Source organism: Pristiophorus japonicus, chromosome 29, assembly GCF_044704955.1.
Source record: "Pristiophorus japonicus isolate sPriJap1 chromosome 29, sPriJap1.hap1, whole genome shotgun sequence".
In the NCBI taxonomy this organism is placed as follows: domain Eukaryota; kingdom Metazoa; phylum Chordata; class Chondrichthyes; family Pristiophoridae; genus Pristiophorus; species Pristiophorus japonicus.
Genome location: NC_092005.1, coordinates 987,464 through 1,004,424, shown reverse-complemented (window position 1 = coordinate 1,004,424; position 16,961 = coordinate 987,464). Strand labels below are relative to the sequence as shown.

General features: G+C 42.4%; 4 non-coding genes across 4 annotated transcripts; all 4 read right to left on the bottom strand.

Annotated features, from left to right (window-relative positions):
• Nucleotides 1-1,428: 1,428 nt before the first annotated feature.
• Nucleotides 1,429-1,516, bottom strand: trnap-agg (transfer RNA proline (anticodon AGG)). The gene is given in 2 exon segments: nucleotides 1,429-1,464; nucleotides 1,481-1,516. It is a non-coding gene; the product is annotated as a tRNA-Pro (tRNA).
• A 3,034-nt stretch (nucleotides 1,517-4,550) lies between these two features.
• On the bottom strand, nucleotides 4,551-4,638 carry trnap-agg (transfer RNA proline (anticodon AGG)). The gene is given in 2 exon segments: nucleotides 4,551-4,586; nucleotides 4,603-4,638. It is a non-coding gene; the product is annotated as a tRNA-Pro (tRNA).
• Nucleotides 4,639-7,672: 3,034 nt separating this feature from the next.
• trnap-agg (transfer RNA proline (anticodon AGG)) lies at nucleotides 7,673-7,760 on the bottom strand. The gene is given in 2 exon segments: nucleotides 7,673-7,708; nucleotides 7,725-7,760. It is a non-coding gene; the product is annotated as a tRNA-Pro (tRNA).
• A 3,034-nt stretch (nucleotides 7,761-10,794) lies between these two features.
• On the bottom strand, nucleotides 10,795-10,882 carry trnap-agg (transfer RNA proline (anticodon AGG)). The gene is given in 2 exon segments: nucleotides 10,795-10,830; nucleotides 10,847-10,882. It is a non-coding gene; the product is annotated as a tRNA-Pro (tRNA).
• Nucleotides 10,883-16,961: the final 6,079 nt, after the last annotated feature.

The following is a 16,961-nucleotide window of genomic DNA, read 5'->3' as shown; positions in this document are numbered from 1 at the left end:
ATATTTATACATATATTTACATAAACAAAGTCAGTCAGTCAGTCATGTCTTGTCTTGTCTTGATTTGATTCTTATTTGAAAAAAAGGGGGAAGGAGCTCATCATGTCACACAGCCCATACGCAAGCACTCGCTAAAATCGCTTTGTTTCTAACTTATATAATTTGCCTTCTTTCAGATGTGGAACAGTAAAATCCCACAGCAGATTCTTCTCCTGTCAGGCAGTCCTCGAATGCGTGTTCAATGAAATCAGTGTGGCTTCAAGTTGCATGTAATGCATTTTTTCTCACATGACATGAAATGCACAGTAAGATCGCGCAGCACGTTTGCACACACTCCCTCGCTTACACAAACACACCAACAAATTAAAATTCCTCCAACCTCCAAAGGCAGTTTTTGAAATTTGAAATTTGAAATCCGGGACAGACAGCACATTGCTTTTAAACAGATACATAATGATCCGATACTGATCGCACACCATTTTGGAGAGACAGAGAATGACCCCGGACAGACCAGCACATCACGTTGAAAGGGATACAGAAACACAATGAACAAAAACAAAGAATTCTGTTAAACTCAGCAGGTCGTGAACATTCTGTGGATGAAGAACCCGGGCTCACGTTCAGTCAGATGATCATTCCGATATTTTAAGAAAAATGTAAAGTTTACAGATTTTTTCCACGAAAATAGCGCCTGGAAATAAATAGGCAGCGAGGAAGGACAAAATGTCTGTGATACAGTGGAGCGTGGGAGTGATTGAATAATAAATGGCACAATGCGAAAAGGCAAAGTGGGTGGTAAGCGGGTGTAAAGTAACAAAGGATGGACCAGAGGAGGTGTTAGTGGGAACAGCAGAACCATTAGCAGACAATGTGAGCGGTGCTTATCATCCGATACGTTGAACCGAATGTTGAGGCCAGAACACTATAACATGCCTGGAATGTAGGGTGTGAACGCCTTTTCATCAGGCCAGGCAGCTTAGCCACCCCGGATTGATTTCCTGTACGGTTTAAATTCGGCAGCCAATGGACTAAATCCAAAGCTAACTTCACACATCTTTTCAGCGCTAGAGAAACAGGACGCACTCATATTCAGGACAGAGTCTGTTTCACGTTGAAGTTGAGATTGACGCTGAATGTATCCTTATCCCAATGGAGGTGAGCTCATGCATGCAGAAAGCAAGATGGACTGATCAAGTATTGGCCAGTATCAAACATGGGTTCAGGTTGTCCAATGAGACACAGAGCAGAGTACATCTGAGATACATGAACTTTACTCAGTTCGGTGAGTTTCATTTTGCTCCTGGGAATCTCCAGGATTTTTGGACGCTGTGTGAACAACGGAGCGCAATCACAAGTTTTAATTTGAAACATGTCAGTTTTCTCACATGTCGACCGGCTGGGAAGTGTTTTTTTGACTAAAAGTTGTCAGGGTTCGTCCGGGATTTGAACCCGGGACCTCTCGCATTTCAATTATTAGAATCCCTAAGCGAGAATCATACCCCTAGACCAACGAGCCGCCGACATTAAGGGATCTAGCTCTCACATTCTGACGTTAGTTTGCTATTCGGCCCATCGTGAATGTGCTGACTCTCAGAGACCGATCTCATGAGTCCCCCTCTCCATAGTCCTGCTACTGTTGTCCCTTTGATGAATAGATTATTCTTTGAGACATTACTTCATCGACGAGCTGCATCCTTGTCAGTAAAAGGTGAATTTGTCAATGATGTTAAATGTGATTGCCGAAAAAAAACGAGTGGAAACGGTGTAACACAATAACGACGAAGCTGGGGGCATACTGGATCACCAGTCCATTGCCTGAACCTCTCAGTCACCTTGTCTCCTATTTGCTGCAACGTCAGACATCCATCCCCTACTGTTTGCATTTTAACAGAAATAATGTGCATGAAAGTCTTTGTTTTGCCCGTGCAACCAGATCGACATTGATGAAAATGTGCCATTAGCTTTTTAAAGCAAACAGCCTGCCTTTACTTCAGGTGAGTGACTGCACGAGATGGTTGGTTTTGAGGCAGAATCAAAACAAAGAATATAAAATTTCACGCCGCGAGTTAGCTGACCGCGTCCGGACTCGAACCTGCAATCTTCTAACAACATCACGGTTACAATCGAAGTCAGACGACTTATCCATTACGCCACGCGGCCGCTGCTACCGTCATGAAATTTGTTGTTTTTTTATACTGAGAGCAAATTTGGGACAAGAGTTAGATCAAGGAGTGGATTTAGGAAAACATCGGCATATTTTGAGTCATGATCCGATGCACTGCGATATGGATGTGCACGGACACAGGCAACGTCAATGTAGCTTGAAACACAACAGTTTAACAATTCGGTTATCGCAACTGAAATCACACTCCTTTTAAAATATACAGGATGATCCGGATTATGAGAAAATACGTCTTAAAGGGGCAATTGATGAACCGGAACTGACAACCATCCCGTTTGAACAGACACCAAATGACCCAGGACAGGAAACACATCCCTCTTACACAGCTGTAGAATGGGCCTTCGCGGACAGCAGTTTCCTTTCAAAAGATTAAAGTGGGATTTCTATCATTCCAGAAGGCAATTGTGCTGTGCGTGAGTGAGCGCGGTTCTCAGGACCACGCGGGGCTGGGACGGTTGTAGAAGCCACAGGTGATTGACAGGCAGGAATGAGGGAGGGAAGTAAAACCAACCCAGACAAAAAGACAATTTAAATCATATATATATATTTATCATAATAAGAAAATAAATAAATTTACAAATTTATTGCAAAAAATTGAATTTGATTTGATTTAAATAAATAAATAATTGTTACTTAATCTATATATTTTTGATTGAACGAAGGCTGTGCGACTGCATGAAATCCACTGGAAATCAGGGCGTGCAGTCAGTAAATACCCAAACACAGTAAGCCCATGGTGTAAGACAAGCCACGAGGGAAGATGTGGGCAACAAAGGCGATCTTTTCAAGTCGCGAATGCCTTTCTGCAGGATCAGACAGAAGCTGCGTGTGCTGTGAAAGAGGTCAAATGTAATAGAGCCAATGCAGGCAGAACAGAAAAAAGCACATTTATTGTGAAAGTTAAAAAGTAGGGAATGTATGTTAATATACGCATATATAAATATTTATACATATATTTACATAAACAAAGTCAGTCAGTCAGTCATGTCTTGTCTTGTCTTGATTTGATTCTTATTTGAAAAAAAGGGGGAAGGAGCTCATCATGTCACACAGCCCATACGCAAGCACTCGCTAAAATCGCTTTGTTTCTAACTTATATAATTTGCCTTCTTTCAGATGTGGAACAGTAAAATCCCACAGCAGATTCTTCTCCTGTCAGGCAGTCCTCGAATGCGTGTTCAATGAAATCAGTGTGGCTTCAAGTTGCATGTAATGCATTTTTTCTCACATGACATGAAATGCACAGTAAGATCGCGCAGCACGTTTGCACACACTCCCTCGCTTACACAAACACACCAACAAATTAAAATTCCTCCAACCTCCAAAGGCAGTTTTTGAAATTTGAAATTTGAAATCCGGGACAGACAGCACATTGCTTTTCAACAGATACATAATGATCCGATACTGATCGCACACCATTTTGGAGAGACAGAGAATGACCCCGGACAGACCAGCACATCACGTTGAAAGGGATACAGAAACACAATGAACAAAAACAAAGAATTCTGTTAAACTCAGCAGGTCGTGAACATTCTGTGGATGAAGAACCCGGGCTCACGTTCAGTCAGATGATCATTCCGATATTTTAAGAAAAATGTAAAGTTTACAGATTTTTTCCACGAAAATAGCGCCTGGAAATAAATAGGCAGCGAGGAAGGACAAAATGTCTGTGATACAGTGGAGCGTGGGAGTGATTGAATAATAAATGGCACAATGCGAAAAGGCAAAGTGGGTGGTAAGCGGGTGTAAAGTAACAAAGGATGGACCAGAGGAGGTGTTAGTGGGAACAGCAGAACCATTAGCAGACAATGTGAGCGGTGCTTATCATCCGATACGTTGAACCGAATGTTGAGGCCAGAACACTATAACATGCCTGGAATGTAGGGTGTGAACGCCTTTTCATCAGGCCAGGCAGCTTAGCCACCCCGGATTGATTTCCTGTACGGTTTAAATTCGGCAGCCAATGGACTAAATCCAAAGCTAACTTCACACATCTTTTCAGCGCTAGAGAAACAGGACGCACTCATATTCAGGACAGAGTCTGTTTCACGTTGAAGTTGAGATTGACGCTGAATGTATCCTTATCCCAATGGAGGTGAGCTCATGCATGCAGAAAGCAAGATGGACTGATCAAGTATTGGCCAGTATCAAACATGGGTTCAGGTTGTCCAATGAGACACAGAGCAGAGTACATCTGAGATACATGAACTTTACTCAGTTCGGTGAGTTTCATTGTGCTCCTGGGAATCTCCAGGATTTTTGGACGCTGTGTGAACAACGGAGCGCAATCACAAGTTTTAATTTGAAACATGTCAGTTTTCTCACATGTCGACCGGCTGAGAAGTGTTTTTTTGACTAAAAGTTGTCAGGGCTCGTCCGGGATTTGAACCCGGGACCTCTCGCATTTCAATTATTAGAATCCCTAAGCGAGAATCATACCCCTAGACCAACGAGCCGCCGACATTAAGGGATCTAGCTCTCACATTCTGACGTTAGTTTGCTATTCGGCCCATCGTGAATGTGCTGACTCTCAGAGACCGATCTCATGAGTCCCCCTCTCCATAGTCCTGCTACTGTTGTCCCTTTGATGAATAGATTATTCTTTGAGACATTACTTCATCGACGAGCTGCATCCTTGTCAGTAAAAGGTGAATTTGTCAATGATGTTAAATGTGATTGCCGAAACAAAACGAGTGGAAACGGTGTAACACAATAACGACGAAGCTGGGGGCATACTGGATCACCAGTCCATTGCCTGAACCTCTCAGTCACCTTGTCTCCTATTTGCTGCAACGTCAGACATCCATCCCCTACTGTTTGCATTTTAACAGAAATAATGTGCATGAAAGTCTTTGTTTTGCCCGTGCAACCAGATCGACATTGATGAAAATGTGCCATTAGCTTTTTAAAGCAAACAGCCTGCCTTTACTTCAGGTGAGTGACTGCACGAGATGGTTGGTTTTGAGGCAGAATCAAAACAAAGAATATAAAATTTCACGCGGCGAGTTAGCTGACCGCGTCGGGACTCGAACCTGCAATCTTCTAACAACATCACGGTTACAATCGAAGTCAGACGACTTATCCATTACGCCACGCGGCCGCTGCTACCGTCATGAAATTTGTTGTTTTTTTATACTGAGAGCAAATTTGGGACAAGAGTTAGATCAAGGAGTGGATTTAGGAAAACATCGGCATATTTTGAGTCATGATCCGATGCACTGCGTTATGGATGTGCACGGACACAGGCAACGTCAATGTAGCTTGAAACACAACAGTTTAACAATTCGGTTATCGCAACTGAAATCACACTCCTTTTAAAATATACAGGATGATCCGGATTATGAGAAAATACGTCTTAAAGGGGCAATTGATGAACCGGAACTGACAACCATCCCGTTTGAACAGACACCAAATGACCCAGGACAGGAAACACATCCCTCTTACACAGCTGTAGAATGGGCCTTCGCGGACAGCAGTTTCCTTTCAAAAGATTAAAGTGGGATTTCTATCATTCCAGAAGGCAATTGTGCTGTGCGTGAGTGAGCGCGGTTCTCAGGACCACGCGGGGCTGGGACGGTTGTAGAAGCCACAGGTGATTGACAGGCAGGAATGAGGGAGGGAAGTAAAACCAACCCAGACAAAAAGACAATTTAAATCATATATATATATTTATCATAATAAGAAAATAAATAAATTTACAAATTTATTGCAAAAAATTGAATTTGATTTGATTTAAATAAATAAATAATTGTTACTTAATCTATATATTTTTGATTGAACGAAGGCTGTGCGACTGCATGAAATCCACTGGAAATCAGGGCGTGCAGTCAGTAAATACCCAAACACAGTAAGCCCATGGTGTAAGACAAGCCACGAGGGAAGATGTGGGCAACAAAGGCGATCTTTTCAAGTCGCGAATGCCTTTCTGCAGGATCAGACAGAAGCTGCGTGTGCTGTGAAAGAGGTCAAATGTAATAGAGCCAATGCAGGCAGAACAGAAAAAAGCACATTTATTGTGAAAGTTAAAAAGTAGGGAATGTATGTTAATATACGCATATATAAATATTTATACATATATTTACATAAACAAAGTCAGTCAGTCAGTCATGTCTTGTCTTGTCTTGATTTGATTCTTATTTGAAAAAAAGGGGGAAGGAGCTCATCATGTCACACAGCCCATACGCAAGCACTCGCTAAAATCGCTTTGTTTCTAACTTATATAATTTGCCTTCTTTCAGATGTGGAACAGTAAAATCCCACAGCAGATTCTTCTCCTGTCAGGCAGTCCTCGAATGCGTGTTCAATGAAATCAGTGTGGCTTCAAGTTGCATGTAATGCATTTTTTCTCACATGACATGAAATGCACAGTAAGATCGCACAGCACGTTTGCACACACTCCCTCGCTTACACAAACACACCAACAAATTAAAATTCCTCCAACCTCCAAAGGCAGTTTTTGAAATTTGAAATTTGAAATCCGGGACAGACAGCACATTGCTTTTAAACAGATACATAATGATCCGATACTGATCGCACACCATTTTGGAGAGACAGAGAATGACCCCGGACAGACCAGCACATCACGTTGAAAGGGATACTGAAACACAATGAACAAAAACAAAGAATTCTGTTAAACTCAGCAGGTCGTGAACATTCTGTGGATGAAGAACCCGGGCTCACGTTCAGTCAGATGATCATTCCGATATTTTAAGAAAAATGTAAAGTTTACAGATTTTTTCCACGAAAATAGCGCCTGGAAATAAATAGGCAGCGAGGAAGGACAAAATGTCTGTGATACAGTGGAGCGTGGGAGTGATTGAATAATAAATGGCACAATGCGAAAAGGCAAAGTGGGTGGTAAGCGGGTGTAAAGTAACAAAGGATGGACCAGAGGAGGTGTTAGTGGGAACAGCAGAACCATTAGCAGACAATGTGTGCGGTGCTTATCATCCGATACGTTGAACCGAATGTTGAGGCCAGAACACTATAACATGCCTGGAATGTAGGGTGTGAACGCCTTTTCATCAGGCCAGGCAGCTTAGCCACCCCGGATTGATTTCCTGTACGGTTTAAATTCGGCAGCCAATGGACTAAATCCAAAGCTAACTTCACACATCTTTTCAGCGCTAGAGAAACAGGACGCACTCATATTCAGGACAGAGTCTGTTTCACGTTGAAGTTGAGATTGACGCTGAATGTATCCTTATCCCAATGGAGGTGAGCTCATGCATGTAGAAAGGAAGATGGACTGATCAAGTATTGGCCAGTATCAAACATGGGTTCAGGTTGTCCAATGAGACACAGAGCAGAGTACATCTGAGATACATGAACTTTACTCAGTTCGGTGAGTTTCATTTTGCTCCTGGGAATCTCCAGGATTTTTGGACGCTGTGTGAACAACGGAGCGCAATCACAAGTTTTAATTTGAAACATGTCAGTTTTCTCACATGTCGACCGTCTGAGAAGTGTTTTTTTGACTAAAAGTTGTCAGGGCTCGTCCGGGATTTGAACCCGGGACCTCTCGCATTTCAATTATTACAATTCCTAAGCGAGAATCATACCCCTAGACCAACGAGCCGCCGACATTAAGGGATCTAGCTCTCACATTCTGACGTTAGTTTGCTATTCGGCCCATCGTGAATGTGCTGACTCTCAGAGACCGATCTCATGAGTCCCCCTCTCCATAGTCCTGCTACTGTTGTCCCTTTGATGAATAGATTATTCTTTGAGACATTACTTCATCGACGAGCTGCATCCTTGTCAGTAAAAGGTGAATTTGTCAATGATGTTAAATGTGATTGCCGAAAAAAAACGAGTGGAAACGGTGTAACACAATAACGACGAAGCTGGGGGCATACTGGATCACCAGTCCATTGCCTGAACCTCTCAGTCACCTTGTCTCCTATTTGCTGCAACGTCAGACATCCATCCCCTACTATTTGCATTTTAACAGAAATAATGTGCATGAAAGTCTTTGTTTTGCCCGTGCAACCAGATCGACATTGATGAAAATGTGCCATTAGCTTTTTAAAGCAAACAGCCTGCCTTTACTTCAGGTGAGTGACTGCACGAGATGGTTGGTTTTGAGGCAGAATCAAAACAAAGAATATAAAATTTCACGCGGCGAGTTAGCTGACCGCGTCGGGACTCGAACCTGCAATCTTCTAACAACATCACGGTTACAATCGAAGTCAGACGACTTATCCATTACGCCACGCGGCCGCTGCTACCGTCATGAAATTTGTTGTTTTTTTATACTGAGAGCAAATTTGGGACAAGAGTTAGATCAAGGAGTGGATTTAGGAAAACATCGGCATATTTTGAGTCATGATCCGATGCACTGCGTTATGGATGTGCACGGACACAGGCAACGTCAATGTAGCTTGAAACACAACAGTTTAACAATTCGGTTATCGCAACTGAAATCACACTCCTTTTAAAATATACAGGATGATCCGGATTATGAGAAAATACGTCTTAAAGGGGCAATTGATGAACCGGAACTGACAACCATCCCGTTTGAACAGACACCAAATGACCCAGGACAGGAAACACATCCCTCTTACACAGCTGTAGAATGGGCCTTCGCGGACAGCAGTTTCCTTTCAAAAGATTAAAGTGGGATTTCTATCATTCCAGAAGGCAATTGTGCTGTGCGTGAGTGAGCGCGGTTCTCAGGACCACGCGGGGCTGGGACGGTTGTAGAAGCCACAGGTGATTGACAGGCAGGAATGAGGGAGGGAAGTAAAACCAACCCAGACAAAAAGACAATTTAAATCATATATATATATTTATCATAATAAGAAAATAAATAAATTTACAAATTTATTGCAAAAAATTGAATTTGATTTGATTTAAATAAATAAATAATTGTTACTTAATCTATATATTTTTGATTGAACGAAGGCTGTGCGACTGCATGAAATCCACTGGAAATCAGGGCGTGCAGTCAGTAAATACCCAAACACAGTAAGCCCATGGTGTAAGACAAGCCACGAGGGAAGATGTGGGCAACAAAGGCGATCTTTTCAAGTCGCGAATGCCTTTCTGCAGGATCAGACAGAAGCTGCGTGTGCTGTGAAAGAGGTCAAATGTAATAGAGCCAATGCAGGCAGAACAGAAAAAAGCACATTTATTGTGAAAGTTAAAAAGTAGGGAATGTATGTTAATATACGCATATATAAATATTTATACATATATTTACATAAACAAAGTCAGTCAGTCAGTCATGTCTTGTCTTGTCTTGATTTGATTCTTATTTGAAAAAAAGGGGGAAGGAGCTCATCATGTCACACAGCCCATACGCAAGCACTCGCTAAAATCGCTTTGTTTCTAACTTATATAATTTGCCTTCTTTCAGATGTGGAACAGTAAAATCCCACAGCAGATTCTTCTCCTGTCAGGCAGTCCTCGAATGCGTGTTCAATGAAATCAGTGTGGCTTCAAGTTGCATGTAATGCATTTTTTCTCACATGACATGAAATGCACAGTAAGATCGCGCAGCACGTTTGCACACACTCCCTCGCTTACACAAACACACCAACAAATTAAAATTCCTCCAACCTCCAAAGGCAGTTTTTGAAATTTGAAATTTGAAATCCGGGACAGACAGCACATTGCTTTTAAACAGATACATAATGATCCGATACTGATCGCACACCATTTTGGAGAGACAGAGAATGACCCCGGACAGACCAGCACATCACGTTGAAAGGGATACTGAAACACAATGAACAAAAACAAAGAATTCTGTTAAACTCAGCAGGTCGTGAACATTCTGTGGATGAAGAACCCGGGCTCACGTTCAGTCAGATGATCATTCCGATATTTTAAGAAAAATGTAAAGTTTACAGATTTTTTCCACGAAAATAGCGCCTGGAAATAAATAGGCAGCGAGGAAGGACAAAATGTCTGTGATACAGTGGAGCGTGGGAGTGATTGAATAATAAATGGCACAATGCGAAAAGGCAAAGTGGGTGGTAAGCGGGTGTAAAGTAACAAAGGATGGACCAGAGGAGGTGTTAGTGGGAACAGCAGAACCATTAGCAGACAATGTGAGCGGTGCTTATCATCCGATACGTTGAACCGAATGTTGAGGCCAGAACACTATAACATGCCTGGAATGTAGGGTGTGAACGCCTTTTCATCAGGCCAGGCAGCTTAGCCACCCCGGATTGATTTCCTGTACGGTTTAAATTCGGCAGCCAATGGACTAAATCCAAAGCTAACTTCACACATCTTTTCAGCGCTAGAGAAACAGGACGCACTCATATTCAGGACAGAGTCTGTTTCACGTTGAAGTTGAGATTGACGCTGAATGTATCCTTATCCCAATGGAGGTGAGCTCATGCATGTAGAAAGGAAGATGGACTGATCAAGTATTGGCCAGTATCAAACATGGGTTCAGGTTGTCCAATGAGACACAGAGCAGAGTACATCTGAGATACATGAACTTTACTCAGTTCGGTGAGTTTCATTTTGCTCCTGGGAATCTCCAGGATTTTTGGACGCTGTGTGAACAACGGAGCGCAATCACAAGTTTTAATTTGAAACATGTCAGTTTTCTCACATGTCGACCGTCTGAGAAGTGTTTTTTTGACTAAAAGTTGTCAGGGCTCGTCCGGGATTTGAACCCGGGACCTCTCGCATTTCAATTATTAGAATTCCTAAGCGAGAATCATACCCCTAGACCAACGAGCCGCCGACATTAAGGGATCTAGCTCTCACATTCTGACGTTAGTTTGCTATTCGGCCCATCGTGAATGTGCTGACTCTCAGAGACCGATCTCATGAGTCCCCCTCTCCATAGTCCTGCTACTGTTGTCCCTTTGATGAATAGATTATTCTTTGAGACATTACTTCATCGACGAGCTGCATCCTTGTCAGTAAAAGGTGAATTTGTCAATGATGTTAAATGTGATTGCCGAAAAAAAACGAGTGGAAACGGTGTAACACAATAACGACGAAGCTGGGGGCATACTGGATCACCAGTCCATTGCCTGAACCTCTCAGTCACCTTGTCTCCTATTTGCTGCAACGTCAGACATCCATCCCCTACTATTTGCATTTTAACAGAAATAATGTGCATGAAAGTCTTTGTTTTGCCCGTGCAACCAGATCGACATTGATGAAAATGTGCCATTAGCTTTTTAAAGCAAACAGCCTGCCTTTACTTCAGGTGAGTGACTGCACGAGATGGTTGGTTTTGAGGCAGAATCAAAACAAAGAATATAAAATTTCACGCGGCGAGTTAGCTGACCGCGTCCGGACTCGAACCTGCAATCTTCTAACAACATCACGGTTACAATCGAAGTCAGACGACTTATCCATTACGCCACGCGGCCGCTGCTACCGTCATGAAATTTGTTGTTTTTTTATACTGAGAGCAAATTTGGGACAAGAGTTAGATCAAGGAGTGGATTGAGGAAAACATCGGCATATTTTGAGTAATGAACCGATGCGCTGCGATATGGATGTGCACGGACACAGGCAACGTCAATGTAGCTTGAAACACAACAGTTTAACAATTCGTTTATCGCAACTGAAATCACACTCCTTTTAAAATATACAGGATGATCCGGATTGTGAGAAAATACGTCTTAAAGGGGCAATTGATGAACCGGAACTGACAACCATCCCGTTTGAACAGACACCAAATGACCCAGGACAGGAAGCACATCCCTCTTACACAGCTGTAGAATGGGCCTTCGCGGACAGCAGTTTCCTTTCAAAAGATTAAAGTGGGATTTCTATCATTCCAGAAGGCAATTGTGCTGTGCGTGAGTGAGCGCGGTTCTCAGGACCACGCGGGGCTGGGACGGTTGTCGAAGCCACAGGTGATTGACAGGCAGGAATGAGGGAGGGAAGTAAAACCAACCCAGACAAAAAGACAATTTAAATCATATATATATATTTATCATAATAAGAAAATAAATAAATTTACAAATTTATTGCAAAAAATTGAATTTGATTTGATTTAAACAAATAAATAATTGTTACTTAATCTATATATTTTTGATTGAACGAAGGCTGTGCGACTGCATGAAATCCACTGGAAATCAGGGCGTGCAGTCAGTAAATACCCAAACACAGTAAGCCCATGGTGTAAGACAAGCCACGAGGGAAGATGTGGGCAACAAAGGCGATCTTTTCAAGTCGCGAATGCCTTTCTTCAGGATCAGACAGAAGCTGCGTGTGCTGTGAAAGAGGTCAAATGTAATAGAGCCAATGCAGGCAGAACAGAAAAAGCACATTAATTGTGAAAGTTAAAAAGTAGGGAATGTATGTTAATATACGCATATATAAATATTTATACATATATTTATATAAACAAAGTCAGTCAGTCAGTCATGTCTTGTCTTGTCTTGATTTGTTCGTATTTGAAAATAAGGGGGAAGGAGCTCATCATGTCACACAGCCCATCCGCAAGCACTCGCTAAAATCGCTTTGTTTCTAACTTATATAATTTGCCTTCTTTCAGATGTGGAACAGTAAAATCCCACAGCAGATTCTTCTCCTGTCAGGCAGTCCTCGAATGCGTGTTCAATGAAATCAGTGTGGCTTCAAGTTGCATGTAATGCATTTTTTCTCACATGACATGAAATTCACAGTAAGATCGCGCAGCACGTTTGCACACACTCCCTCGCTTACACAAACACACCAACAAATTAAAATTCCTCCAACCTCCAAAGGCAGTTTTTGAAATTTGAAATTTGAAATCCGGGACAGACAGCACATTGCTTTTAAACAGATACATAATGATCCGATACTGATCGCACACCATTTTGGAGAGACAGAGAATGACCCCGGACAGACCAGCACATCACGTTGAAAGGGATACAGAAACACAATGAACAAAAACAAAGAATTCTGTTAAACTCAGCAGGTCGTGAACATTCTGTGGATGAAGAACCCGGGCTCACGTTCAGTCAGATGATCATTCCGATATTTTAAGAAAAATGTAAAGTTTACAGATTTTTTCCACGAAAATAGCGCCTGGAAATAAATAGGCAGCGAGGAAGGACAAAATGTCTGTGATACAGTGGAGCGTGGGAGTGATTGAATAATAAATGGCACAATGCGAAAAGGCAAAGTGGGTGGTAAGCGGGTGTAAAGTAACAAAGGATGGACCAGAGGAGATGTTAGTGGGAACAGCAGAAACATTAGCAGACAATGTGAGCGGTGCTTATGATCCGATACGTTGAACCGAATGTTGAGGCCAGAACACTATAACATGCCTGGAATGTAGGGTGTGAACGCCTTTTCATCAGGCCAGGCAGCTTAGCCACCCCGGATTGATTTCCTGTACGGTTTAAATTCGGCAGCCGATGGACTAAATCCAAAGCTAACTTCACACATCTTTTCAGCGCTAGAGAAACAGGACGCACTCATATTCAGGACAGAGTCTGTTTCACGTTGAAGTTGAGATTGACGCTGAATGTATCCTTATCCCAATGGAGGTGAGCTCATGCATGCAGAAAGCAAGATGGACTGATCAAGTATTGGCCAGTATCAAACATGGGTTCAGGTTGTCCAATGAGACACAGAGCAGAGTACATCTGAGATACATGAACTTTACTCAGTTCGGTGAGTTTCATTTTGCTCCTGGGAATCTCCAGGATTTTTGGACGCTGTGTGAACAACGGAGCGCAATCACAAGTTTTAATTTGAAACATGTCAGTTTTCTCACATGTCGACCGGCTGAGAAGTGGTTTTTTGACTAAAAGTTGTCAGGACTCGTCCGGGATTTGAACCCGGGACCTCTCGCATTTCAATTATTAGAATCCCTAAGCGAGAATCATACACCTAGACCAACGAGCCGCCGACATTAAGGGATCTAGCTCTCACATTCTGACGTTAGTTTGCTATTCGGCCCATCGTGAATGTGCTGACTCTCAGAGACCGATCTCATGAGTCCCCCTCTCCATAGTCCTGCTACTGTTTTCCCTTTGATGAATAGATTATTCTTTGAGACATTACTTCACCGACGAGCTGCATCCTTGTCAGTAAAAGGTGAATTTGTCAATGATGTTAAATGTGATTGCCGAAAAAAAACGGGTGGAAACGGTGTAACACAATAACGACGAAGCTGGGGGCATACTGGATCACCAGTCCATTGCCTGAACCTCTCAGTCACCTTGTCTCCTATTTCCTGCAACGTCAGACATCCATCCCCTACTGTTTGCATTTTAACAGAAATAATGTGCACGAAAGTCTTTGTTTTGCCCGTGCAACCAGATCGACATTGATGAAAATGTGCCATTAGCTTTTTAAAGCAAACAGCCTGTCTTTACTTCAGGTGAGTGACTGCACGAGATGGTTGCTTTTGAGGCAGAATCAAAACAAAGAATATAAAATTTCACTCGGCGAGTTCGCTGACCGCGTCCGGACTCGAACCTGCAATCTTCTAACAACATCACGGTTACAATCGAAGTCAGACGACTTATCCATTACGCCACGCGGCCGCTGCTACCGTCATAAAATTTGTTGTTTTTTTATACTGAGAGCAAATTTGGGACAAGAGTTAGATCAAGGAGTGGATTTAGGAAAACATCGGCATATTTTGAGTAATGAACCGATGCGCTGCGATATGGATGTGCACGGACACAGGCAACGTCAATGTAGCTTGAAACACAACAGTTTAACAATTCGGTTATCGCAACTGAAATCACACTCCTTTTAAAATATACAGGATGATCCGGATTGTGAGAAAATACGTCTTCAAGGGGCAATTGATGAACCAGAACTGACAACCATCCCGTTTGAACAGACACCAAATGACCCAGGACAGGAAGCACATCCCTCTTACACAGCTGTAGAATGGGCCTTCGCGGACAGCAGTTTCCTTTCAAAAGATTAAAGTGGGATTTCTATCATTCCAGAAGGCAATTGTGCTGTGCGTGAGTGAGCGCGGTTCTCAGGACCACGCGGGGCTGGGACGGTTGTAGAAGCCACAGGTGATTGACAGGCAGGAATGAGGGAGGGAAGCAAAACCAACCCAGACAAAAAGACAATTTAAATCATATATATATATTTATCATAATAAGAAAATAAATAAATTTACAAATTTATTGCAAAAAATTGAATTTGATTTGATTTAAACAAATAAATAATTGTTACTTAATCTATATATTTTTGATTGAACGAAGGCTGTGCGACTGCATGAAATCCACTGGAAATCAGGGCGTGCAGTCAGTAAATACCCAAACACAGTAAGCCCATGGTGTAAGACAAGCCACGAGGGAAGATGTGGGCAACAAAGGCGATCTTTTCAAGTCGCGAATGCCTTTCTGCAGGATCAGACAGAAGCTGCGTGTGCTGTGAAAGAGGTCAAATGTAATAGAGCCAATGCAGGCAGAACAGAAAAAGCACATTAATTGTGAAAGTTAAAAAGTAGGGAATGTATGTTAATATACGCATATATAAATATTTATACATATATTTATATAAACAAAGTCAGTCAGTCAGTCATGTCTTGTCTTGTCTTGATTTGATTCGTATTTGAAAATAAGGGGGAAGGAGCTCATCATGTCACACAGCCCATCCGCAAGCACTCGCTAAAATCGCTTTGTTTCTAACTTATATAATTTGCCTTCTTTCAGATGTGGAACAGTAAAATCCCACAGCAGATTCTTCGCCTGTCAGGCAGTCCTCGAATGCGTGTTCAATGAAATCAGTGTGGCTTCAAGTTGCATGTAATGCATTTTTTCTCACATGACATGAAATGCACAGTAAGATCGCGCAGCACGTTTGCACACACTCCCTCGCTTACACAAACACACCAACAAATTAAAATTCCTCCAACCTTCAAAGGCAGTTTTTGAAATTTGAAATTTGAAATCCGGGACAGACAGCACATTGCTTTTAAACAGATACATAATGATCCGATACTGATCGCACACCATTTTGGAGAGACAGAGAATGACCCCGGACAGACCAGCACATCACGTTGAAAGGGATACAGAAACACAATGAACAAAAACAAAGAATTCTGTTAAACTCAGCAGGTCGTGAACATTCTGTGGATGAATAACCCGGGCTCACGTTCAGTCAGATGATCATTCCGATATTTTAAGAAAAATGTAAAGTTTACAGATTTTTTCCACGAAAATAGCGCCTGGAAATAAATAGGCAGCGAGGAAGGACAAAATGTCTGTGATACAGTGGAGCGTGGGAGTGATTGAATAATAAATGGCACAATGCGAAAAGGCAAAGTGGGTGGTAAGCGGGTGTAAAGTAACAAAGGATGGACCAGAGGAGGTGTTAGTGGGAACAGCAGAACCATTAGCAGACAATGTGAGCGGTGCTTATGATCCGATACGTTGAAACGAATGTTGAGGCCAGAACACTATAACATGCCTGGAATGTAGGGTGTGAACGCCTTTTCATCAGGCCAGGCAGCTTAGCCACCCCGGATTGATTTCCTGTACGGTTTAAATTCGGCAGCCAATGGACTAAATGCAAAGCTAACTTCACACATCTTTTCAGCGCTAGAGAAACAGGACGCACTCATATTCAGGACAGAGTCTGTTTCACGTTGAAGTTGAGATTGACGCTGAATGTATCCTTATCCCAATGGAGGTGAGCTCATGCATGCAGAAAGGAAGATGGACTGATCAAGTATTGGCCAGTATCAAACATGGGTTCAGGTTGTCCAATGAGACACAGAGCAGAGTACATCTGAGATACATGAACTTTACTCAGTTCGGTGAGTTTCATTTTGCTCCTGGGAATCTCCAGGATTTTTGGACGCTGTGTGAACAACGGAGCGCAATCACAA